This window comes from Pan troglodytes, chromosome 1, assembly GCF_028858775.2.
Source record: "Pan troglodytes isolate AG18354 chromosome 1, NHGRI_mPanTro3-v2.0_pri, whole genome shotgun sequence".
Classification (NCBI taxonomy): Eukaryota; Metazoa; Chordata; class Mammalia; order Primates; family Hominidae; genus Pan; species Pan troglodytes.
In genome coordinates this window covers 154,806,577-154,833,990 of record NC_072398.2, presented here as the reverse complement: position 1 = coordinate 154,833,990, position 27,414 = coordinate 154,806,577, and positions in this window count along the sequence as shown.

Here is a 27,414-nt window from a genome sequence, read left to right as displayed (position 1 = left end):
TGTACAAACCTGCTTATCTCCATACAAACCTGCCATGTATTCTCAAGGTTATCAGAGAACCAGGGAGGGCTGGAGACTGAGCTGCCTGGTGGTGCCTATTTATATTCATGCTCTGGAAATTGTACATGTAACTCATTACTGTGGTCATCTGCTTTCTGCAGCCTCGTGAGGGGCCCTTCTCATGTTCCTCTGTAGATTTATGAGGTTGTACATGGCACCTCCATTCTACAGCAGTTTTTAGAGTTCCCTGAGGATTCTTATAACAATCACAATTATTTAGGTTCTAAATTACCCTTGTCCAGTGTTAAGCAGATGAGCAGTGTTTTCACCTTCTAAACAATGATTCCTGAGGCAACTGCTGCCATAATATCACATTTCGTTTCCAAGGAAACTGCATATCCATCCCTTCCTCCCACCCTTCCCACTTCCTTAAGCATGAGATTTTTTAAAACTCAAAATGTGCCATTTCAACCTCTTGTTACTGTGAAAGTTTTAGTTCCGGCATTGGTTCCTAGGAAATTACAGTTTTCCTTCTGATCTTCTTCTTAATGTTTTGGATGCTTTTCTGCAGAAAGCTGTGCATTCTAAATGGCATTGAAATAAATTACTGCCTTCATTATGACACACAATAGATGAATGTATTCTACTTCAGAGTCACAGCTTCTTTAGCCAAAATACCTTGGTTGTTTTCCATCCTGAAGTTCTATAATTGCTTACTTGATATTCCATTGTGAGATCTCAGAATAAAGTAAAGGTAGGCTGTGGTATATATGTGTCTTTTACTCTCAGGCTGTACGTGCATTCAAGTTAACTGACTGGATGGATTCAGTAAGTTTGTACCCTCCAGATAAAGTGATTACTGAAACTAAGCATCCATTTTCTATAGATTATGTTACTAGTGACTAAAAAATATCTCCAGATATTGTATAAATCATGGAATTCAGGCAGCCATGTTTACTACAAGTGGCAGTGAAGCATTTACTTACTCCAGAGGAACTCTGGAGTACTTTGCAATCCTGCTGGAAGGCAGGGAAGATGTGGGTGGCCACACAGAGTCAGAGGATGTCAACATGCAGACATCTGTGTAGGCATTTGAGTTATGCTGATCGAAGACTCTCTTCTCACTCTTTAGTTTCCCCACTCCAAACACACACACACACACACGCACACAACCTCAGAAAACAGTGGTGAGCAGCCCTGTGTCTACTGATACCCACTCCTGGCAATGTCCATGCAGCTAACTTCCAGTCACCATGTCCGTCTCAGGATTGCCTTGAGCCTCTATACCTCCCTCCAGCCTCCAGGCTTTTGATATAGAGACCTAGACATTCGGATTTTGTTTTTTTTTTTTTTTTCCAGAAAATCTCTCTGAGACTCAACGCTTAGGTAATGTGGAACTCAGAACCTGACTATTTTTTTTCAAAGAAAGGAGTAGTCATGAACAGCCTATGAATAGATATAAGTAGATGCAGAAATAATCTGTATGGGCCAGGCGCGGTGGCTTACGCCTGTAAGCCCAGCACTTTGGGAGGCCGAGGTGGGTGGATCACGAGGTCAGGAGTTCGAGACCAGCCTGGCTAACATGTTGAAACCCCATCTCTACTAAAAATACAAAAATTAGCTGGTTGTGGTGGCGGGTGCCTGTAATCCCAGCTACTCAGGAGGTTGAGGCAGGAGAATTGCTTGAACCCGGAAGGCAGAGGTTGCAGTGAGCCGAGATCACACCACTGCACTCCAGCTTGGATGACAGAGCAAGACTCCATCTCAAAAAAAAAAAAAAATCTGTGTGTATTTAGTAGGTAAGAGTGAAAATGATTATTATAGTGTGTGTGGGAGTGGGAGGAAATTAGTCCATGTACTATTGGACTGGTGATGTTTCTAAGGGATTGTTGTATATGCGAAATTGATCTTCCATTTACCTACTCTTTTAAGCACTTGGGCCTGGTCAGTTGACCAGGTAAAGTTGACCCTTGAACAATATGGGAGTTAGGGGCACTGATCCCTATACAGTGGAAAATTTGTGTTTAACTTTTGACTCTCCCCCAAAACCTAACTATAATAGACTACTACTGACTGGAAGCTTTACCAGTAACATAAACAATTGATTAATACATAAAAATGTTATTAAGAGAACCATAAAGAAAATAAAATGAATTCGTTATTCATTAACTGCCAGTGGATCATCATAAAGGTCTTCATCCTCATTGTCTTCATGTAGAGGATGAGGAACCGGAAGAGGACAATTGGCCTTGCTGTCTCAGGGTTGTCAGAAGTGGAAGAAAATCCACATATTAGTGGGCCTGCACACTTCAATCCCATGCTGCTCAAGGGTCCAAAGGAACTCTGGAGTACTTTGTAATCCTGCTGGAAGGCATGGGAGATGTGGGTGGCCACACAGGGTCAGAGGATGTCAACACGGAGACCCCTGCATAGGCATTTGAATTATGCTGTACTAGCTTCTGGTGGGCAGCAGGCCTGGAGCCAGTCTCTCTGGTAGAGTTGGATGGGGCCAAGAGGGTATAAGTCTTACTCCTTCTTCCCATAGGAGAATGGAAAGGGAGCTTCCTTAAGGGATCCTGGCCCTGCAGGGCTGTATGGTCTTACAGGCAAGTGTGCCTATCTGCTGGGAGAAAATGCTTTGTGTGCTCATATTCATGCAAGTAAGTTCTTAGATTATTTTCTTACATAAAGTGATTTGTACCCTTTGCCTATGGTTACCACCACCACCCCTGTGATAAGTCCATAGCTTCCCAAACTCCAGGCACATAGAACCTTTCTGCCTCTTTTGGATCCACCTCTGTAGGCAGTGGCTCTGGGCTTCTTGGTGTCCCCACATTGGTCTGGGCTGAACCTGACAGGCCAATAGACAAGGGATTGAACTATGGACGTACTCAGGTTCATTAAGTCACACGTCATTGTGCTTAGTGAATGTTGCAATCTGAGACAAATACACCCTTTGATGAACAGAGAGTAGAATGACTAATAAGAGATCAGAAGCCAGCAAAGAGTAAATCCAATAACAACAACAAGAATGTAGAGTTTGAAATTTCTTAAGTTTAAATGAGAATGTTAGCTTATTTTGCAAATAGCTTTGTCTTTTTCTGACCCCTCCTCCCACCATGTGGAGGTATGGAGGAGAGAAAGGCTCTTGCAGAAAAGTATAAGCAGTGCAAGTGGAGAGTGCTGCAGAGATGGAGATGGAGGCCAGGTCTGCTGGTGAAGGGTCTTATAGTCCAGGCCCTATAAGATGTTAAGCATTACCTTAGAGGCATGAAAGAATCTCTGAAGGCCATTAAGTGGGGACCGAAATTCTAAAAGCTCAATTCTTAGCCTGGTTGGGGGATCAATTTCTAGTTATTGGATCACAGTAGACTGAATTCTGACAGCTCGGTGTGACAGATAAAGGAAAGTTTGTCAGATGGATACTGTTTTCTTTATAAGAATCTTCTGACTTTTGGGGTAGAGTTTAACCCCTCATTTTAAAGCAACTCATTATGTCTCGTTGGTATTTAATGAAACGAAAATAATGTAGTATGTGACACTCATGACATTTCACCTGTAAAGTAATTTATGGTAAGTTGTCCTAGAGTGTTCTATCATAGGTTGATAGGATTCAAGGACTATATACTTGTTTTCTACCCTAATAGATTGGAGGGTGGAGTAGGATGAGAGGCAGGCTCAGAGATAGGAAGAAAGGATTTTTTCATAGCAATGCAAAACTGTTAGAAAAGTGCATGGTACTCCAACCTTTCAGCCTAGTGACTTCTTGCTGCCATGGAGTGGCTGCAGTTTCCTTCTTTGCAAGTTTGGAGCATACACCCAGCTGCTGGAAGGATTTGGTTTACATTATATTGAAAAATAAAGCAAGACAAGTCAAGTAAAACAAAACATTAGCAAATAAAACCCATAAGCAAACACAAATAAAATGATTTAGTGAGGTAATTTCTCACAAATTTCAAAATTTCCCACAATTGTACAGAAATAGTTCTTGCCTGTGGCTCACAAGGGCTTCAAGAATTTAATTTACCCGTGTTGATCAGATGTGTAAAATAATGGTTCCATCATTGGTTGCAAAAATTTCAGGTGTTGGATTTTGGAAGTATTTACTTACAGAGGTCTCATCATTGTAAGGTAAAGCTTTTTAGCCATCCAGGCCAAATGGTGGGATTGAGATTCCATCTGCCATTGTTCTTACGGACATCTAAAAAGAGCAAGAAAGGGGTTTTTACATTTATTTGATATTTATACTCCCATCCCCAGAAGCCCATTTAAAAATTGGTATTGGTTCTGGTAGCAGAAAAAATGGAAGTGAAATTAGAGTATAGAAACTTATTTCTCAAAGTGTGGTCTGCAGACTGGCCACATCAGCATCACTTGGGAGCTTCTTAAAAATTCAGAGTTGCTGGCCCCACACCATCTCACTGAACCAGAAACTGCATTTTACCATGATCCTCAGATAATCTGTCTGCACATTAATGTTTGAGAACCACTGAATGGGGAATACCTTTTTAGGAAGCATGGTCATGAAGAAAGTGGAGTGGTTGTGGAGAAGGTCCTAGCTAGAGATGGAGCATGAGGTCAGGGCATTTGTTTGTCTTAAAAAAATTTAGACAAGCCTTGAGCATGTTTATACTTGTGGAGAAGGAGACCTTTGAAGTAACCAGACACCAAAAGACAAATACCATATGATGTCACTCTTACGTGGATTCTAAAAAAAAAAGAATTGATATCATAGAAACAAACTGAGTAGAACCACAGTTACTAGGATACTAGGAATTGGGGAGGTATGGGAGGCAAGGAGGATGGGGAGAGGATGGTCAACAGGTACAAAGTTACAATTAGGAAGACTGCATTCCGGTGTTCTATTGTACAGAAGGGTGACAGTGGTTAACAGTTAAGATGTGGTATATTATAAAATAGCTAGAAGATAGGCTTTTGAGAATGTCCTCACCATGTATAAATGATAAATACATGAGGTGATGGTCATGCTAAATACCATGATTTGATCATTATACAACATATATATGTATCAAAACATCAATTGTACCCCATAAATATGTAAAATTACAATGTGTCAACTAAAAAATAAGAAAAGAAGTTGAAGAGAAAGAAGAGGTGGCTGAGGTCCCTGGCGAGCTAGAGGGCTGAGATGTGGTCATAGGAGGGAAAGTAGACTAAAGTGGGTGAATGACACTTGTTCTCCTGAAATGAGAGGGAAGGAAGAGCGGGTAGGCTGCATGTAAGTTAGCTTGTGTATTGAGGAAACTGGAAAATTGAGAGCAGTAAAAAATGGTGACTTATTTTTACCAATGATGGAGGTGGAGTCACTTTTTGAGCATAAAGGGGCAGACCTGGTCATGGGATTCCAGAAAAGTTCAGGGCCCCTTAGAAAAACACACTGATGGGTATGGGAAAGAACAGGTGGGGGTAAGGGGGCCTGAGTTATAGGTTGCTTTGGTCTCCCCCTTGTACGATTCAAAACACCTTTCAGATACGTAGAATGGAAGAAGTACCCAACATTGATGTATATTAAATTCCAGCCCTGAACATCATATAATTAAAGAAACTAATATAATACTGATATAAAATGTGGGACTGTTTTGACTGTATTGGTACTTTCTTTTTCCCAAAAAGGCAGAGCTGCTTTTGCATATGAACTCATTTTCTTCAAAATCCATTATCCTCATGTGAGAGATGTAGAATTTTGGGCATAGAAAACATGACAAATTTTGCCTGTAGTCCTGAACTGAGATTGGTACCAGGCTCTGCTGGCTTCCAGCTATTTCATTTCATGATTTATCAAGAGCTGCTCTCTAGTCGACTCGGAAAAAGAGTTTTTGAAGAGTCCTGTTCTCACAGGACATCTGTGAGAATGCCGAAGGAGAAGGTAAAGAGAGGCACACTTCAATATTTTATTATCTCAACCCACAGCCTTAAAGGTCTCCTCGATTGTCTCTGCCTACAGGAAGGCTCAGCTGCTTTTTATCATTCCATTGGGGCCTTGTTTCAGGGGCTTGTGTTTTGGTAAGAAGATGTTTTGTTTCTGAGGACAGCTGGTTAAAATGCACTGCCTTAACTGGAATATTCACAGGTATGTTCTTCTCGGCACTGTAAATCATTTTTCAAAGCTTTTCATGGCTTCTGCTCTTTGATCAGGATAAATCATGCCACAGTGAGACTGGAATCTACTTTCATAGACTCCCAGGTGTCCTTGTTCTCACCCACTGGTCTTTACTTCTCTGAAGAGCCTGACCTTATGAATTAAATTCTTTCCGATTGTAACATTAGTCAGACGAATTGGGGAACTGGGGACTTTTGTTTATTGATCCTTTTATCTTCTGCTTTTTTGCCCAGAAAGGTCATTTTTCAGTTTCCCCAGAAGGTAATTCTACTTCTCTTAGTAATTCTCAACAAACGCTAAGCTTAGGACATTTATATAAAAGCCAGAATAAACATTAAGTTTAGAAGTGTCATATAAAAACTAGAAACAAGCTTTTGTGCTTCTGAGTATAACTTAAATTAGGTAGAAAAAATATCTAATAATAAAAGTAGATTCTTATACCCTGTGTAGGGTCCACAAAGGAAAAAATATGGCCTCTTCTTTTTAGGAGTCTAGATCCCACTTTCTCAAAGTGCCTTCCTTCATGTGTAGCCACCCCACTTCCAGTCTACATCGGGGACCCCCACCATTAGAAAATGTCTTTATTTATTTATTTTTAATTGTCAAAAGATTGTATATATTTGTCACACACATGTTGTTTTGAAGTGTGTACATTGTGGAATGGCTAAATTGAGCTAATTACCATGAGTACCAACTCACATTAAGCCTCCCTTCTTTATCTTCTCTTAGCGTCCTTGATTTCCTCCACAACATTTAACATAACTACAGTATATTTATTTGAATAATTATTGGTTTAACCGCTTCCTCCCTGCCACCCCAGACTCTGAGTCCCATGATGGCAAAAGCCTTGGTAGCTGTAGTAGATACTACATATATCTTTGTGGAATGAATAATAATAATACTAGTGGAGAATATTTGTTGTGCTTATGATGCACCAGGGACTGGGCTAACTGTGTTACTCATCATATCTTACTGATCCTCTGTCTTAGCCTGCTTAAGTTGCCATAACAAAATACCATAGACTAGGTGGCTTAAACAACAGAAATGTGTTTTCTTGCAGTTCTGGAGGCTAGAAGTTCAATATCAAGGGTCCAGTGATTTGATTTCTAGTGAGGACTTTCTTCATGGCCTCCTTCTTACTGTATCCTCACGTGGTAGAGAGAGAGTGAACAGGTTATCTGGTGTCTCTTCTTACAAGAACCTTAATCTTATAGGACCAGGTCCCCACACTTCTGACTTCATTTAATTTTAATTACTTTCTTACTCCTAATATAGCCACACTGGAGGTCAGGACTCCCATAGATACATTTTGAGGGAACACATAGCAATCCATAAAACCCACCTAACCACCCTAATGAAGTAGGCACTATGATCATCTCTGTTATACAGATGAGACCCTAAGGCTTAGAGCAGGGAGCTTTCTCAAGGTCACATGAGTAAGTGAACAAGCTGGGGCAAGGTTGTAGGTCTTATTTACTCAAATTTGGGTTCATAAAGGTATAAAGATCTGAACTGGTTACATATACTTTCTCTTTGGAAGAAATGTAATCTGAGATATAGAGTACGAGCTTAAAGGACTATTATATATGCAAGGAAAAAAGTTTATAGGCTAAAAGAGTGGTTCTCAAACCTTGCGTTTTAGGACCCTTCTACATTCTTAAGAAAAATATTAAGAATCTCAAAAAGCTTTTGTTTATGTAAGTTGTATCTGTTGATATTTATAGATAGCATTAGAAATTAAAACTAGAAATATTTTTAAATATTTAATTTATTTGAATGTAATAATAATAAACCCATTACATGTTAATACAAATAATATATATTTATGAAAAATAATTATATTTCCCAAAATAAAAAATTTAAGACATTTAAGACATTTTTTGCAACTCTGTCTCAGGTCTGTCTTAAGAGAAGACATAGATATGGATTCTCACATCTGCTTCTGGATTTATTCTGTTGCAATATGTTGTATTGGTAAAAGTAGATGAAAATTCAGCCTCACACAAATGTTATTGGAAAAAGGAGGAGTATTTGATCAGCCTTTTCAGATAATTGTGGACATTCTGTTTTGTTACTACAGCAAAACTCCAATTGGTAGTTTTCTAAAGGTTAGTTGCGATGTGAAATCTGAAACGGAATCAATGAACTTTTCATATTCTGTTACTTTGAAATCCATTGGTCTAGCTTGCACTTTGAATGGATTTTTCACTCATGCATGATTTTGTAACATCTTGCATTGGTCATTTGAAAATATCAGTTCACTGAGTTAATACAGATCTTTGAGATGTTGACACATTTCATTATACAATATCCAAAAATCACATTCCTTAATATTACCACTCAAATATCTCATCAGAAAAGGCTTTATGTACTCGGAAGCTTTCAAGCCCATGATGGCAGATGTGAGTTTTACAAAATCCGAATTTTTGCTTGAAAACAAGGTTTTTATCATTGGCATCAATGACTATTAGTTGTTTTTCTTAAAGTGTTAAGATGATTTCATTCATTTTGAAGAAAACATCTGCCAACTGCCCACATATAAATAACTTTACTTGGTTAATTTTCCTTTCAAGAAAAAATTATGTTCATGAAAAAAGCAATTATTTGAGTTTGCAACTCAAACAATTGCACAAGTGCTTTTCCTTGTGACAACCACTGTATTTACGTGTGTAGTAGAAGTGCTTTATACATTTTCCCATTTCATCACACAGAATATTAAAAAGAATGTGTACTCAAGGTTTAATAAAATTAATAATTCTTACTTCTCCTTCAAGGACATTCTTAATTGAAACTAGTATTTATTTTATTGAGAGTACATGGCTGTGAAGAACACATGGCTACTAGCACAGTTTGGAGCCACTGCCTTAATTTGTGCTAAGGCACTAGCAATTTTACTGACCATTGCTTTTGTATATTTGGTGCAAATGTCAACATGGTTAAAAAAATAAAAGGCAAATACACTTTAGTATTCTCACAAAGACAGTTTTGACCTTGTGGTTCCCTAGTAAGGTCTTAGGGAGCTCCTAACATCCCCTACTCCCCAACATTCCTCCAGGATCAAGGGCTTCTTCCATGAGCATGAGTTCTATAAAGGAAGTCAGGAACAAGCATGCACTTGGTTGGACTGTATAGTTCAAGAATTAGGGAATTTGAAGGAGTATGGGGTGAGGAATAGGGAAGCCATTAACTGAGGTTGGTAAGAAGGAGAAAGGTTTTTGCAAGGAGTCTTAGAGCTCAGAAGCTCAGATTATGAGGTGATTTCTCTTTAAGGAAAATCAGGAGTTTCTGTAATTTGTTGAGACAAAAATGACACTGTCCATGTGTTTCCTTATCTGTAAAGTGGGAATATAAGAGTATTATTATTGTGTGAATTAATGTATAAACAGCTTAGAACAGAGCTTGGCACACAGTAGGTCCTATATAAGTGTTATTATTGTGAAAATGGAGTTTTGCTCTAGTTATATGATGAATTCGAGCAGCTGTTCTTACACTTCAGTCAGCAGCAGAATGCCTTGGTGGGATTGTTAAAATACGGATTGCTGGGCCTTGCTTCTGGAATTTCTAACTAAGGAAGTCGGAGATGGGGCCATGATTTTGCATTTTTATCAGGTTCCTGGGTGATACTGATGCTGCTTCTCTGGGTAGCACACTATAAGAAACTGAATCACAGGAATTCACACAATGAATACTATAAATATCAATAGATACAACTCATATAAGCAAAAGCTGTTTGAGATTCTCAATACTTTTTTTTTTTTTGAGACGGAGTTTCACTCTTGTCACCCAGGCTGGAGTGCAATGGCGCGATCTTGGCTCACTGCAGCCTCCTCCTCCCGGGTTCAAGCGATTCTCCCACGTCAGCCTCTTGAGTAGCTGGGATTACAGGCTTGTGCCGCCATGCCCGGCTAATTTTTGTATTTTTAGTAGAGATGGTGTTTCACCATATTGGCCAGGCTGGTCTTGAACTCCTGACCTTAGGTGATCCGCCCACCTCGGCCTCCCAAAGTGCTATTACAGGCATGAGCCACTGTACCCGGCCTCTCAATACTTTTTTAAAAGAGTGTAAAGGGATTCTAAGATGCAAGGTTTGATGCCCTTTTCTTTCCTAGCTACTCAACAAGCCAATGCCTCTTATTCATATCCATGTATGGAAAGTGATGTCTACTTATTCTTTCACTTGTTTTCATTTAACTTTGCTCAAGAACTGAAGTTTACCCCGTGTTTTTATTTTTATCTGAACAATAAGCTGGGACTGTAACTGGTTCAGTATTTATATTTTTTCTAGCATGTCCTATTTTGCTGTGCCTAATTGCTATTAAAGCCAGATGGCTGGTTTCCAAAAACCTGTCTGATTTGCCAACAGTTTTACTCACCTGAACAATTTTCACTGGCTCTAAGCTCCCTGACTTATGTCACAGGCCATCATTGCCACTTTTCTGAACTTGCCAGAGGTCTTGGAAATGTAGACTAGTTGTTAAGATTGCTGATGAAGATGTGCTAAATGAAGAGTGTTGGTAGTTTGATGATTACCAATGATGTTGATTTTAAATCCTACATTCATTTAACAAATATGTGTGTGCCAACTGTATGCAAGGCTTTGTGCTGAATGCTGGGAACCAAACCGAGGAAAAAATATGCATGGACTCTGATTGTCAGTCTGGGAGACACTAAATCAACAGGCAATTATAAAACAGTACAATGTCACAATGTCAAGGGAAGGGCAGGAAGATAATTGGGCTGAAGGGGGGATCTAATCCATGGGGGGCAGGGAAGGCTTTCTAGGGTAAGTGATGCCTGAGCTGAAAACTTAGAGGAGGCTTTGAATTCGTTAGGTAAAGAAAGGCAAAAAGCATGACAGTATCACAGGCTAAAAGGGACAGAGTGTGGTAAGACCTAGAGGAGAAGCAGCACACACCACTGTCTTTGAGAAGTTTAATTTGGCTGGTTCACTGAGTGTAGGTCAAGATGGGGATGTAGAAGGTAGGAAATGACAAGAGGATAGAAAGATTAGGCAGGACCCTCTAAGCCTTTGGGGTTTCTCAGCCTTAGCACTATCAACATTTTGGGCTGGATAATTCTTTGTTGATGTGGGGTGGGGGACTGTTCTATGCATTATAGGATGTTTAGTAGCATCTCTAGCCTTTGTCCTAAATACCAAGAGTGACTCCCATCCCTCCAGTTTTGACAACTAAAATGGTCTCCAGATATTTCAGGTATTTCCAAATGTACCTTGTGGAAGTAAAATTGCCCCTGGTTGAAAACAACTGTTACAGAGTTTTGCCTTTATTTATGTTTTTGTTGTTGCTGTTATTTGTTTGTTTGTTCTGAGACAGGTTCTCACTGTGTCACCTAGGCTGGAGTGCACTGGCACAATCAGGGCTCACTGCAGCCTTGACTTCCCAGGCTCAAGTGATCCTCCCACTTCAGCCCCCAAGTAGCTGGGACTATAGGCATGTGCCACCACACCCAGCTAATTAAAAAAAATTAGTAGATATGAAGTCTTGCTATGCTTCCCAGGCTGGTCTCAAACCCTTGAGCTCAAGTTATCCTCCTGCCTCTGTTTCCCAAAGTGCTGGGATTACAGGTGTGAGCCACCATACCTGGCTTTGTCTTTATGTTGAGAACAGTGGTGGGCAATTATAAGATTTTATTCAGGGGATTGACCTAGCCAGATTTATACCTTTTGGACGTTCATTTATAGTAACAGTATGGAAAATGAACAGAGGGTTGGCAGCATTTGAGGCAGGGAAACAGGATGTCACTGTTGCAGCTTGGATGTATCTAAAGAAGTGGCTGTAGGAATGGAGACAACTATGTACACTTAAGATATAATTAGGAGATAGATTTAACAGGGTTTGGTGGCTAATTGGACATGAATGGTGGAGGAGAGAGAGGAATCAAGTCTGCCTCAAGGTTTCTGGCCTTGGTCCTGAAGAAGATAGTGGTGCTTTTCACTGATGAAGGGAGCACAAGAGGAGGGACATACTTACTTGGAAAGTCAGGAGAGGATTGCTGGTATTTTAGATATGTCGGATTTGAGGTGCCTTGTGACAGCCAAGTGGAGATTTTCATCTGTAGGTAGAGTTCGGTTTCTGGAACTTAGGAGACAGAACTGAGCCAATCAGCAACTAGAGGGTAGTTGAAACTCTGGGCAAGGCTAATTAAGAAAGGCTGCACTGAATGGGAAGGCCTGGGGACTAAGAGCCGGTCCTGGCTGACACCAGGTAGATCATGGCAAGAGGTGGAGGGGCTGGTGAAGAGGAGATTTCAGAGGAGGAAATCTAGGATGTGGCAGTGTCAGACAAGTTCAGAAGAGTTAGCTCTGTGAAGAGAAGCAAAGTTTCCATCCATGGCTCAAATTCTTCCCTTTCCTTCAACAAATTCAAGTTTCATGTGGTTCTAGATGCTCATTAGGGTTCTTCTGAAACGATTGGATCCTCCAAGACATAGAAGGTTATGACTGGTTATAAAAATTGCCACATTTACCTCTGGTATAACCCAAATAGAAGCTCTGCATCATAAAATTTAGAGTTGAAGACAGATGCTGTACCTTAACAGGATTGATGCTGGGCCAGACTGCTGAATTATGTAGAGGCTTTATAATGGAGACACATCTTTCTAGGCAGATATCACTTGTCACTTCCATAAGGAAAATTCCCTTGAGTTGATGAGTAGTAGAGCTGTGCTTCTGCTTTATAAAATCCACTTTTGATGAAAAATTAACATTTTAATTTAGAGATGTGTAGCTATCACCAAAGGGTTATGATGTCATGTAACTAAGTTTCAGATACCAACATTGTTCAATATTGTATAATTTTTTCCAGAGTGGTATGTGCTCCAGATATCTGACCTTTGAAGGTAGTAATGTATTATTTACATGAAACTAAAATCCAGTGCATTCTAAATGGCTGTGATTTATCATGACCATTTTGAAATTGGGTCCTGTGGCCATATGCTAATTTGACTCAAAGGAAATTCTGTGCTGTGTGCTTGGATTTCATGCTTAAAAAATTCAGCAATAGTTTCAATGCTCTTTTAATTAAAATAAGATGCTTTATAACATTTCCCACATGATGTGGAATGTACTCTGTAGTTCATATATGAATTAAAACCCTTAGAAGATTTACATTTTCTGGTCTGGCAACCTTCATTTTTCTAATTTATGTGTCCTGTTTGTCCTGAAGGAATTGGGAAGTTGAAATTTACAGCCATCCCAAATGAGAGAGTTGAGATTCTTGATTAAATGAGAGCTAGTTTGTGTATTTAAATGGAAAAATGTGGGTGGACAAAATTAAATTTGTAGTGGGTTATCTCCTGAACAGTTTTCTCTTTCCTGGTAATTTCACACTGCCCAACTATGCACATGGTAAGTATGGGAAAAAACTTTTTTGTATAATAAAACTTTTTAGCAGTAACTGACTGGACCATGGTTGGGCTTCTATTCCAAGTTATTCTGATCAGCACCTGCATCTGAGACTTTGTAATTGGCTCTATCATATTCCCAGTATGCCTTTTGTGTGTGGCCATTTTCTGCTATGTAAATAGGAAAACTGAAAAATCAGGTCTGCAGAAATTGAAGAATGAATGGGGAGAAGCAAAGACAAGCAACAGAGAGAAAGAATTCCCAGTCATTCCTGGTGCGCTGCAGTCTCCAGTTTCTGTGAGTTTCCAAGACCCAGCTCATCCATGCCTTTGGGGTCTTTGAAAGATCCCTCTATCTTTCAGGGATCTTTGAAAAACCCCTGTTTATTTCAACCAGCTCAGATGGTTGCCTGCATGTGGGAGCAATGAAATAACCTATATTGCTTAGATTTCTATTTTCTGATTAGATGGTGGCTACCATGCTATGTGTATATTCTTAAAACAAGCCCTTGTACATAAATTAGATAATATTGGATGGTTTTGGTTGAGCTAGTCTTTGGCTTAAATGTTATTGACATTTTTCTGAAAAAATATAATAAATATAGGACATGTATAATCTCACACAAGTTTGAAACTATTTAATAGACTCTTAAAACAAAGGAAGGGTGTCTATGTAGATGTGCTGATTGGTTCCAGGTCTAGGAATCCAGGCCATTTGCAGTTTGATTTGTGGAGAAGGAAAAGAGACTACAATCTCTCAGTGGTGGTAAGGAGGCAGGATGGAGTGGGGACCAGAAACGCCTCTGAGATACAATGTCCCAAGGTCCAGTGTTTTTATGATTGGGAGGAAGACTGCTCTAAAATCTTTGACATTTGAAGATTATTAATAATAAATGTCCTCACTAAGTTCCTCTGTTCATAGGATAGTAATACAAAACAAATTGTACCCCAATGCAGCAGTGTGAAAAAAAAAAGAAGGAAAAAAGGCCAAGATTATTAAATTCTTATGTTCAGACTGAGAACCAGAAAGCAAAAGAGAGTTAATCATTGAGTTGTGTATTAGTCTGTTCTCTCACTGCTGATAAAGACATTCCTGAGACTGGGTAATTTATAAAGGAAAGAGGTTTCGTTGACTCACAGTTCGACATGGCCAGTGAGGTCTCAATCATGGTGAAAGGCAAAGGAGGAGCAAAGTCATGTCTTACATGGTGGCAGGCAAGAGAGAGGGCATGTGCAGGGGAACTCCCCTTTATCAAACAATCACATTGTATGAGACTTACTCACTATCAATGAGAACAGCATGGGAAAAATCCACCCCCATGATTCAATTACCTTCCACCGGGTTCCTCCCACAACACATGGGAATTATGGGAGCTACAATTCAAGATGAGATTTGGGTGGGAACACAGCCAAACCATATCACGTTGGAAACTGGATGTATAGGTGGTCCTATGGCTAGATGGCACTGATGACAACTGTTTGCAGTCTTCTGTGTCTGGAAAAAAAATAATAGCTTCCCTGCTTAGGAAGTCAGAATATAGGCGGTAGGGAGAAAAAACTGTTTAAAAAAAACTTCAAAGACTGGAATAAACTACATTTTTGTAGAGCTACTATATTAAAATATAAGAGGAAAAAGAAGTGGAAAAGCCGGGGAGTAGAAATCACAGGCCTCTGCAGAAAGGAGATAAACAAGTGCCTTTGGGTGGGATCATTTGTGATTGTAACAGAAAGACATACAAAAAGACAAGACTATGTCCTTAGAAGCAGAGTGGCAACTTCAAGTTTATAATTACTAAGAACCCCTATGTACACAACATTTGGCATATGCAAAATATATTGGCAGATGCATTAGTAAAATTTAACTATCGTAAAGCCTCTGGGAGCATTGACTTGGTAAAGTAACAGAATCTCCATTAAAGCAAAAGTAATGAACTGACTCAGCACTCCTGAGTAAAGTGACCGGATGTCAGAGATACCCTGAAGGACACAGAGGGCAAATCAGGTGTATTTTCTGGCTACGATCGGAAGGGTGGCACACAGAGAAACAAAACCATGAATACATCTTTGACTTCAGGTTTAACTCAAAGGCAGTGACATTTACCTGGAGAGCAGTGGAAAGCATTGATGCTTCCAAGCCAATTCTTTAAAGAGGTGTGGGTGGAGAGTGTGTGTGCATGCATGTGTGTGTGTGTGTGTATGTACGTACATATACACATATACAATTAGCTCCAAGGCTTTAAATAAATTCAACACAAGTATTTATTCAGACCTTTGTTGTGTAAGGCCTCCACCAGGTCCTGGGAGGGAATACATATGTGTGTGAAGCCCTAAGCTTTGTTTAAATAAAGCTAAGGGTCAAATAAGAGTGAAGAGCACACCACCTCCACCCCAAGTTCTCTCCCCCAGCCTCTTCCAGTCATGGCTCTTGGGAAACCCTGCAGTAGGAACAGATGAATGTGTGTATAAGTAGTTGGAAAGGGAAGTAGAGATGATACTTAGACAACATAAATGAGAGAAGTGTGAAGTGTTTGCAGTCAGAGTACCTATTCCCAATAGCCTGCTTTTCATGCTGATAAAACCATTCAATCTTGGATGTTGAGTTCAATTTTTTGTCAGTGAAAAATCTGCCCAGAGTCTTAAAAAATGCAAGGAAGTCATCTGTATATAGCCTCAGAGCATTGCATTTTCAATGTACTGATTTGCTAGGTATATATTGAAGTGGCCTTTGGACCCTGAGTGTTAAATATGGAGATCTGAATGTTCTTCAGTTCATTTTAATTGTGACGAAATCAACTATTGAGGAAGAACACACTTCCTGATATAGTCTGCAGCCTTATAGAGAGCCAAGTATGTCACCTTTAACATATAATTCAAGTTCATTGGTTCTGATTAATTTGTGGGGAGTTGCAGGATTGGAATTTAGAATATTTTAAGTGAAATTGTTGGAGTACGGATTAAAAAAATTACAAAAGTCAATTATGTACAAGTTCTGGGCTAGGTCCTAGGGTACATGCCAAAGGAATGTGAGGATATTCCCAGTCTTCATTTCAGAGCAGAGTCACCTGGAGCATTTTAGAAAACTCTTGAGACTCAGGCAGCACTCAGATCAATGGAGGGGGCACTTAGCTCAAATAAATCAGAATCTGCGCAGGGGGTGCCCATGCATTACTCAGTTGTAGAGCTCCCTCCTCACCGGGTGATTCCAAGTGCAGCCATGTGTGAGAACTAGATCAACAGTCTGGAAAGCTTATAAAACTACTTAACATCAATTTAAATATAAATCTCTGGGCATTAGTCTGCGGTTGGTAAGTTTTACAGGCTCTCCAGATGATTCTGTTGCATGTGGAAGATTTAGAATCAGTGGTATAGACCCTGCCCTACAGATGATTATGGTCAAATGAGGGAAAAGGTGACTTGTGTATTAATTTTTTTTGGAAAATTACAAGAAAGTTTATGTTTAAATGCCAAAAAATGAATAAAAGACAATAAGGAGTGATAAGAAAATGCAAGAGGTAAATATTTAGTGAATAAATTAAAAATGATTTGTATTTAGCATGTTTATTCAGATGGAAATAGTATTTTTAAAGTGTGTAAATTTTTAGAAATACATTTTTATTATATATTTTCTCTATGTATTCTACTATATAGATATAAAATTACATAATAGGTATACATATTTTCAGGGTACCTGTGATAATTTAATACACACATATAATTTGTAAAGATCAAATCAGTGTAATTGGGGTATCCATCACCTTAAATATATGTCTTTTCTTCATGCTAGAAACATTCAATTTATTATCTTCTAGCTATTTTGAAATATATCATAGATTATTGTAAACTGTTGTCACCCTACTGATCTATCAAACACTAGCTTTTATTTTTTCTATCAAACAGGGTGTTTAATCAACTTTTATCAACCCTTTAATCAACCTTTGTTTATCCCCTCACCCCCACTACTCTTCGTGGCCTCTGCTAACCACCAATCTACTCTCTATCTTCATGAGATCCACTTTTTTTTTTAATTCCCACAGATTAGTGAGAACATGCAATTGTTGTCTTTCTGTGCTTGGCTTATTTTACCTAACATAATGAAGTCCACTTCCATCAATGTGGCTGCAAATGCCTTAGTTATGGCTGAATAATATTCCATTGTATATATATACCACACTTTCTTTACCCATTTATCCATTGATGGGCACTTAAGTTGATTCCATATTTTGGCTATTATAAATATTGTTGCCATAAATATGGGGGTAGAGATAGTAGATGAAAACTTAATCTTCTTATCTGAAGAATTACTTAAAATTCTAAAGTAGAAGAGTTGGAATTGAGAACTAGATAGATCATTTAGTCTCTGATGATCTGTCTGTTTGCAGAGGGGAGTTGGGTGGAACTGGGTGCTCTGGGAGTACTCTGATGGTAGAAAGAGTCCTTTTTATTCCACTGTGGAGGTGGGGGTATGTCCTTGGGTGTGGTTTTGAGCCTGGATATCCAGAAGCAGTGTTTCTCAAATGGCACTATTCTGTATATTCCTATTGCACGACGTGTATCTTCTTGCTAAAATCAGGCAGTATCACTATTCTTCTATGGGATGTGGGGAATATTTGATAGACATATTGGTAGAACTTTCTTATTTTAAGTTTTATTTCCATAATCTTCTCTTAGCCCTTTGGTAACTATTACTGGTAGTCTCAAGAAAATTGAGTGAGAGATAATATGGGAGATTTCTTTAGATTTTCATAGCACTTCATCTGAGTACCAATAGCCTTGGATTCTTATATTAATAACAGTACCCTACCTCTTAGGGTTCTTTCGCAGACTTAGATGAATTGATATATGCAAATGTGCTTAGGAAAATGCCATGCACATAGTGAACCCTCAGTAAATGTCAGCAATTCTATAACTTCCCTTCCACTGCTATTATTCCCAACGTCATTTGCTTCCTGAACTGTGAGACCCTTGAGGACAGGCCAGATCTTTTATCTTTATATTCCCTGTCTCCTAGCACAAGGTTTGGTGCAGTATCAACACTCTTCAACATGTGCTGAATGAAGGATTGGCCAGCTTAGATCTGATTTAACCCTAAAGAACTTATGCAGTTATTTTAAGAGTATTGTATCAGTGTTTCAGTGATTTTCTCCCTGAGTGAAATGCTTCCAAATGCCCTGCTATGTTAACAGTGCAGAGAATGGCTGCTTTAGAAGAAAGAGCCCCTGTACACTCAATAGTCCACAGCCTCCCCCTTTACCTTCCTGATGGTGGGCAGGTCACTACATCTCCCCATCTACCTCCCTGCTTGCTTAGGGTTCCCCGACACACAGTTCAGCCCTGATTCATCATTCCCTACAGAAGACTGACCTTGGGGCCAAAAGGCTGGTGGATATGATAGAGGGGATGAGGAGAGGAAATGGGTCAGTGACATTCCAGCCGGACACCTGAGTCCCTTTTCAAAAGAGCATCTTGTTTTGTCCCCTTAGGCATCCCCTAAGGGAAAGTTGGCATGCAGTTATGAATGAGACCCTCCCTGCTGTTTTGATGTTGTAAAGGAGGAGGGAAATCTACAATGGCATTGAGGAATAATGCAAGTGCATATATTTTTCCTCCCAAAGAACCCAAAAGCATTTCCACCTCTATGTTATCTGATGCTGCTGATTTTATGCTTCAAAGAATTGAGAATGAATACCTGGCAGTAAGTACTAAATCTATGTGTGGTGACTGACAGATTAAGCACTAGGGATGTTAAAGGAGATTAGACCATGGATCCCCACACAGTGAATGTCAGTGTTATTTTCCATCTTGAAATGGAATGAAGTTGCCTTCATGATTCTTACCACAGCCAGCACTGTTATATCCTCGCAATTTGGTTCTTACATTACTTCACTCTTCAGAACATCATTCATTTATTTAAATGGTATTTCTTGAGCTCTTTTCATGTTATGGCTTGGTTCTAGCTACAGAGAAGGATATAACAAAATGTGAGACATGGTCTTTGGACCCAAGAAGCTTCTATTTCAAGAAATGGAAAAATAAAGCCGTAAAAGTCATGATTACGTGCTTAAGTTCTATGATTCCATGGTGAAAGGATATTTTGAAGTACAGGGAACAGCACAGAAAATAATGCTACCTTTCAGGATAAGTCTAATTATACCTCTTTTGTTGTCAGCCTGTGAGAGCTGAGGGTTTGTGGCTTTTAATTCTCCTTTAGGCTGTGGAAGGCAGCGGGGGTGCAGAAGGAGTGTGACCATTAGAGTTAGTTCTGGATTCAAATCCCAACTCTGCTGCTTTCCACTTGTAGAGATTTAGGCAGTTGACAATATTTCCTAGCAGAACTAAATACATCCACATCTTTCAGAGATGTGAGGAATTGCACTAATGAGCACAGCTGGAAAAATGCTGTTGGAGTTGGGCGGATCATGAGGTCAGGAGATCAAGACCATCCTGGCCAACATGGTGAAACCCCATCTTTACTAAAAAATACAAAATTAGCCGGGCATGGTGGCGGGTGCCTGTAGTCCCAGCTACTCGGGAGGCTGAGGCAGGAGAATCGCTTCAGGAGAACCCGGGAGGCGGAGTTTGCAGTGAGCTGAGATCACGCCACTGCACTCCAGCCTGGCGATAGAGCGAGACTCTGTCTAAAAAAAAAAAAATGCTGTCGTTAGAAAGGCCTTCAATAGATGGTGATTGTTATAAACAATGAGCACTAATAGTAAAGATATTGCTTTTATGAGCTCATGCTTAAATGATAACTTCCAGCAAAACAAACAACTCCATTTAAGCTCTTTTCTTTGTACTACAGAATTAGCACTTTTCGTCCCTCTAAATAGACAGACAATATATCATGGAGAGGTGTTTCCTTCCCTTGAGGAAGCAATATGCTATTTTATTTTTCATTCATTGACATTTCTTAAGAATTCCCAAAGAAGGAAGTCTCAGCTGGCCTCCTTCCACATATTAAGAGAGAAATGTTACTCCATTATGTTGGACTTCTGATTCCTCTTTCTATAATTTTAATAGTCACTGTGTTGAGTAGTTTGCACTATTTTTCTCATTTAACTATCCTCAGAGTTCCACAAAGTAGGTGTTAACCCCATTTTACAAATTGGAGCCCAAATTGCCCAGCCAGCTAGCAAGTCATTAAGTGGGATTTGAGCTCTGGCAGTCTGGCTCCAGAGCCTGTGTTTCTCACTGTGATGCTAGGCTCGCCTGCCTGTGTGCCTGTCCCACCAAGCTCAGGGCTGCACTGCCTCCACAACTGCTCCTTCTGCTCCTGCCTATATAGGCTTTAGTGCCATTTGTGAGAATACACAGTAAAGGTAGTGTCTTCGTTAGCTTTCTGTGGCTATAACAACACAGATTGGGTAGTTTATCAAGACAAGAAGTTTACTTAGCTCACAATTCTGGAGACTTGGAGGTCTAAAAGCATGGCACTGGCATCTGGTGAGGTTCATCCCAAGACAGAAGACATCACGTGGCAAACCTGTGAGATAGAAATGGGACTGACCCCACTTTGTCGACAACTAACCCACACCGGTGATCATGGCATTAACTCATTTATGAGGTCTCTGGTCTCATGAGTTAATCACCTCTTAAAGTCCCCGTTACTTAGTAGCATTACTAAGGCAATTCAATTTTAACACGAGTTTTGGAGGGGGACATTCAAACCATACCAGGTGGTTACCCACAACCCCCATTCAAATTGATGGTAAATAATGAATGTTAAATTTATCTTCTCTTCAGTATTGATTCCCATAGTCCATATTCTTTACTGGCTGTTAGATTTTCACCTTACATGCTCCAGTGTGCCTAACATAAAATGACCTTAGAACCTACTTTGTGAAGATGCTGCACCATCCTGAGATGGCACAAGAGGAACCAGGCCCTGAGTTCTGCTGCTGTGCTTCAGGGGGGGCCTGCATTAGCCATCTCTGGCTGTTCCCACTCAAGAGTGCCCCCCCTCCCCAAAAAATAGTTCACCCAGAACCCATGCTAGTCCTTTCATGCCTCAGGGACTCAGGATCCTGTAACTCCCCACTTAAACATCACTTACCTCATCTCAGGGCCTACCAATACCTATGGCCTGGGCCTGTCCTGCTGAGGTCTGCCTGGCACCACCAGTGGGAGCACCCCTAGACCCCAGGGATATAGGGTAACTATTGGGATGATGCTATAACTTGCAGGCTGTCCTGATGATCATTAAAACAGTGATTCAGTATGAAAGTGCTTTGCAAATGATGAGATGTCACACAAATTTAGCCACTATTTGGTCATTTTCACTTTATCTTTGAAAGCTCGTGTTTATAGCTAAACATTTGGTTAGAAGATTAAAGTCTATGAAAAGATTTGGATCCAGTAGGTCACAGCTTACTAGAAAGAGAATAGAGACTTAAACCATGTGCCTCTGTCTTCTGGAGTTGGACTTTACCATGAGGTTGCTTATCTGGATGAAATCTGAGGGCTTTACAGTCTAACTTTCTGAGGGAGTCATTCAGGGAACGTTTTAGTGTCAAGCCATTAAATCACACCTCAAAAGGTTGGAAGTGGCCCACATATGAGTCCATATAGGTGGGTCTGGAAAGGTGGGGCGAGTTGCTGTGACTGTCTCTGGACTCAAACTCAGCTGAGACCTGAGTGCCTTGTTGAGCAGAGCAGGAATCTCTTTCCATTATGATGATGGGGTTTCTAAAGTAATTATTGCTTTTTTTAAAAAAAAATCTGCCTCTGCCATTTTCCAGTCACACTGTTCTTGGAGCGAGATGCATCATCAATACTTTTCATGCTAAACATTCTCTCCTATTGGATTTACCTGGATTCTAGGGGTATTTTTTTCACATTTCTCTGGAGACAAGTAGTGCTGATAAAGATTTTATAAGGTCTCTCTTGCTCTCAAGCTCGTTTTCCTTAACTTTTCTTGTCCCAGTTACCAGTTTATTTGGTCCCCAGAAACCTTCTAATCTTCATCTTTAATGATAAATTTATCTTTTGTAGTTCTCCTCTCAAAGCTTTTGTGTCTAGTGGTTCATTTTGCTTAATTGCTGGAGTTTTCTCTGGCCTTTTCTTATTTGGTCCTGCGTATTTTCAAAGATTCTGTAGAATTTTCAGACTGTTACTCTGATGTTTACTTGGTAGATTGATTGCTAAGTTGCATTGTCTTCAGAGGAGGTTTTTGAGGTTGTGTCTATTATAATGTCTGCTTCTACCTGGAGTCCATTGCACTTGGAGTGCTTCTTGAAGCCCCTGAGCTTATGCTGTGATAAAAGCGTGAATGTTTTACTGTGTCAAAGCACTGTGGCTCATAAGGCTTCATAAGCTCTGGCTTTTATATCAGAGCATCTCATATGGTTGTGCAGATTGCATCCTGGTCAAGCATGCCAGGATGAGGGGCCAAGGGTGTACTGAATGCCAGCCTGTGCTTCATTTGCCAAGCCTTGCATCTGATGTAGGACTGTATCCTCACAGGGGGCACCTTTTCCTAATACACACCAAGGTATCATGTGGGCTAGCAGCTGTTCTGCTATAACTTAGCTAGGTGTCTTTACAGGAGAAGGTAGTGGAAGAGGTGGTGGTATTTCTCCTCGGGAACTGAGATTAGCTTACTCGACGGGAATCTTGAAGTGTCCCATGATGAAGCCATTGGTGCCCCACTCCCCCCACAGTTGTTTAAAAGTTATTAAAGAACCAATTGACATTTGCTAGCATTTTAAATGCTCAGGATGACTTATGAGGCCATGTCAGTTATTCTTTACTCAGTAGGGGACTTGGAGCTACAGGTCTGATTTCAGCCTCTGTGCAGCCCCCGGGCCACCCTTCCTGCTGAATCTAAGCCCCACTCTCTCTAGAGGATTATCTTGGGGTTTATTTTGGCTCCTGGCTTTGAATCTGAATTGCTGCCCCTCAAGTTATATTCAAACAACTCTATTAAGATAACCTTGTCTCCAGGGGCTCCAACCAGCCAGTTTCATTTTCCAACTAGTTTGGTTGGTCAGTGCCCATAACAGGTCCACTTGAAATTAGAGCTGCATTTTTTTTTCTTTTCTTTTTTTCTTTTTATTATTTTACTTTAAGTTCCAGAATACACGTGCAGGACATGCAGGTTTGCTACATAGGTATATGTGTGCCATTATGATTTGCTGCACCTGTCAACCCATCACCTAGGTTTTAAGCCCCACATGCATTAGCTAATTGTCCTGATTAGAGCTGCATTTTCTAGAAGTCAACAACATAGTGTCTTGAAAGCCTTCTTTGTCATATTGCAGTTGTGTCTGAGACTTTTATGTACCTTAGTTTTTTGGGGTTTTCTTTCCCCATGTGAACCACAGTTACCCTTTCTCTGACTAGTATGCCGAGGTTATAGTACATTTCTATTTAGCAGGTGTTTCCTGTGGTTGCCTTTTGTTCTAAATCTATGACTTGAACCTTATCTATATTGAACCAAATCTAATATCTATTTGCCTGGACACCTGTACTAACATAATATGATTCTTTTTGTATCCACCCTTATATTAATCTGGTAGGATTTCCATAACAAAATACTGCAGGCTGGGTGGCATAAACAAAAGAAATATATTTCTTACAGTTCTGGAAGCTGGAAATCTCCAATCAAGGTGTTTGCATGTTTGCTTTCTCCTGAGGCCTCTCTCCTTGGCTTGCAGACAACTTCCTTCTCTATGTGTCCTCACATGGACATGGACTTTTCTCTGTGCATATATTCCTACTGTCTCTTCCTCTTATTTATTTTTTTGAGATAGGGTCTCGCTCTGTTGCCCAGGCTGGAGTCCAATGGCACAATCTCAGCTCACTGCAACCTCTGCCTCCCAGGTTCAAGCAATTCTCCTGTCTCAGCCTCCCAAGTAGCTGGGGTTACAGGCACCTGCCACCACACCTGGCTAATTTTTGTATTTTTAGTAGAGACAGGATCTCGAACTCCTGACCTCAAGTGATCCACCTGCCTTAGCTTCCCAGAATGCTGGGATTACAGGCATGAGCCATTGCGCCCGACCTCTCTTCCTCTTCTTATGGGGACACTGGTCCATTGGATTAGGGCCCCATGCTTATGACCTCATTTACTCTTAATTACTTCTTTAAAGTCCCTATCTCCGAAGGATATGAACAGACACTTCTCAAAAGAAGACATTTATGCAGCCAAAAGACACATGAAAAAATGCTCACCATCACTGGCCATCAGAGAAATGCAAATCAAAACCACAATGAGATACCATCTCACACCAGTTAGAATGGCAATCATTAAAAAGTCAGGAAACAACAGGTGCTGGAGAGGATGTGGAGAAATAGGAACACTTTTACACTGTTGGTGGGACTGTAAACTAGTTCAACCATTGTGGAAGTCAGTGTGGCGATTCCTCAGGGATCTAGAACTAGAAACACCATTTGACCCAGCCATCCCATTACTGGGTATATACCCAAAGGATTATAAAACATGCTGCTATAAAGACACATGCACATGTATGTTTATTGCGGCACTATTCACAATAGCAAAGACTTGGACCCAAGTCAAATGTCCAACAATGATAGACTGGATTAAGAAACTGTGGCACATATACACCATGGAATACTATGCAGCCATAAAAAATGATGAGTTCATGTCCTTTGTAGGGACATGGATGAAGCTGGAAACCATCATTCTCAGCAAACTATCGCAAGGGCAAAATACCAAACACCGCATGTTCTCACTCATAGGTGGGAATTGAACAATGAGAACACATGGACACAGGAAGGGGAACATCACACACCGGGGCCTGTTGTGGGGTGGGGGGAGCGGGGAGGGATAGCATTAGGAGATATAACTAATGTTAAATGACGAGTTAACGGGTGCAGCACACCAGCATGGCGCATGTATACATATGTAACAAACCTGCACATTGTGCACATGTACCCTAAAACTTAAAGTATAATAAAGAATAAAAATAAAATAAAATAAAGTCCCCATCTCCAACATAGTCATACTGGGAATTAATGCTGCAACATATGAATTTTGGGGGGCATAATTCAGTTCATAACAGTTTTCACTTGCCAGACTTTCCTATTTAGGCATATCCAGTGGATATTAGAACAAAAACAACGTTTCATTTATACCTTTTCTGTCCATTTGGGCTCATGGAGCTATGTTAAAGACTTCATTTCCATCCTCAGAAAAACATTCCATTTAGCAATAATTATACTTTGGATCTTGCCCCTTAGACAGCTTCCTAATTGTTACTTCCAAAAATCTAAGCCTCATTTTTGGAAACTGCTCCCCTATGTTAAATATAGTGAAACGCTTCCAGACAATCTCATTTTGTTAAAATTAAATTGGTGTTTTCTGGACCATGTTTGTCCCATAAGCAGCATTCTCAAAGGGCTCGGCAGGCTGGGGCCCCCAGCCTGTGCTTGTAGAAATCATGTTGATTTTTAATCAAAAGCCTTATTTTGGCAGCTTCCGTTTTTTTTGATTGTTTGAAAAATACTTCCTGATGGCTTGGAGTTTAGATTCTCAGTTGTTGGATCCTGAAGAGGAGTTTGAAGCCTTAGTTTTTCAGGAAAAAGCACCTGACCTGTGTATCTTAAGCTGCTAAATATTTAGGAAGCATCAGGGCTTATTTCCACTTCTACCACACCATATTGAGGCAATTCAACAACTGGATTTTTTTTTCCCCGCTAGAAAAGAGGGTTTTTCAGGCCACTTTGAAATTCAGGTGGTTGATTTAAGAATGCAAATTCTTTGGGAATTAATAATGAAATGTTTCAGGATTTTTATAAGGAAGCTCATCCGCTCAGTGAAATAAGGGATGCTTTCTTGGTCATGAATTTTCTTTTTGTACTATTTTGTTAGTTACTTGGTGGGCTAGACAGTATTTTGGGGTGCCACTGGCAAGTCTAAAACACAGGAAGGGAGAAAGAAAACAGCTGAGACTTACAAAGTCTGACCTGTTCTGTGCTGGAAACATTTGGTAAATGGTTAAATTTACTGCATATGCTTGAAATGAATAGCTGAATTAATAAATGAATGACTTTATTAATTCAAGCTGTTCTATTTTTCAAATAATCCAAATTAGGGATAGTGGCAGAGACCATGTATGCTATGTGATCATTTTCCTCCTGGGCACATAATGGGAATTGTGCAACTCACTCTCAAGTGTTGTTGGGTAGGGCCATGGGGTTAGATTCTGGCCAATGGGATCTGTTAGGAATGACATGTGGTACTTCAAAACCTAAAAATCCTCTTGCATGATCCTCTGCATTTTCTGTCTTCTTTTATCTACTGACTGGAGGGTGCTAGGAGCTGGTGGAGGCATAAGATAGAAGTATGCTGTGTCCTCGAAACACAACATGGAGCAGAGCCCCTATCAATGCACATGAAGCCACAATGTGATTGAGCAAGAAATAAACCTTTATTGTTTTAAGTCAAGGAAATTTGATTGTGGGTTGTTTGTTACAGTAGCTTGTGTTAATTTTTAAAAGTTTCATGATGGTGTAGTTTCTTAGTATCATTATGCTGAAAAATATTTGACCTGAAAGCAACAAATACTGCAAGCAAAGTACCTATGCCAGTTTCTGTTCTATTAAAAACAAATTCCTCTTGCTCTATTTATTCCAACTAAAATCACAGAGATGTGCTAATTTACAGGCCAGCAGAGTGCTTGTCACATGCACATTAAAATGGTGAACACGCAATCTTTTAGGGAGGTGAATAGTGGCAGGTGTCTATTCTTCCTCTAAATCCTGCCCAGGAGACTGCCTTGCCTGGGCATAACCCAGCAGATGAAGTCATCTACCTCTCCTGGCCACCATCATCTGATTAAGGGAATTCAGACTACATGCTTTAGATGGTGAACATCTCACAAAAGGGATATGTTATCAGAGATAAAGTGTATGAATTCCACGTATGACCACTGCATCATTTGTGAATGCTTACCGTGTATGACTGTATGAAT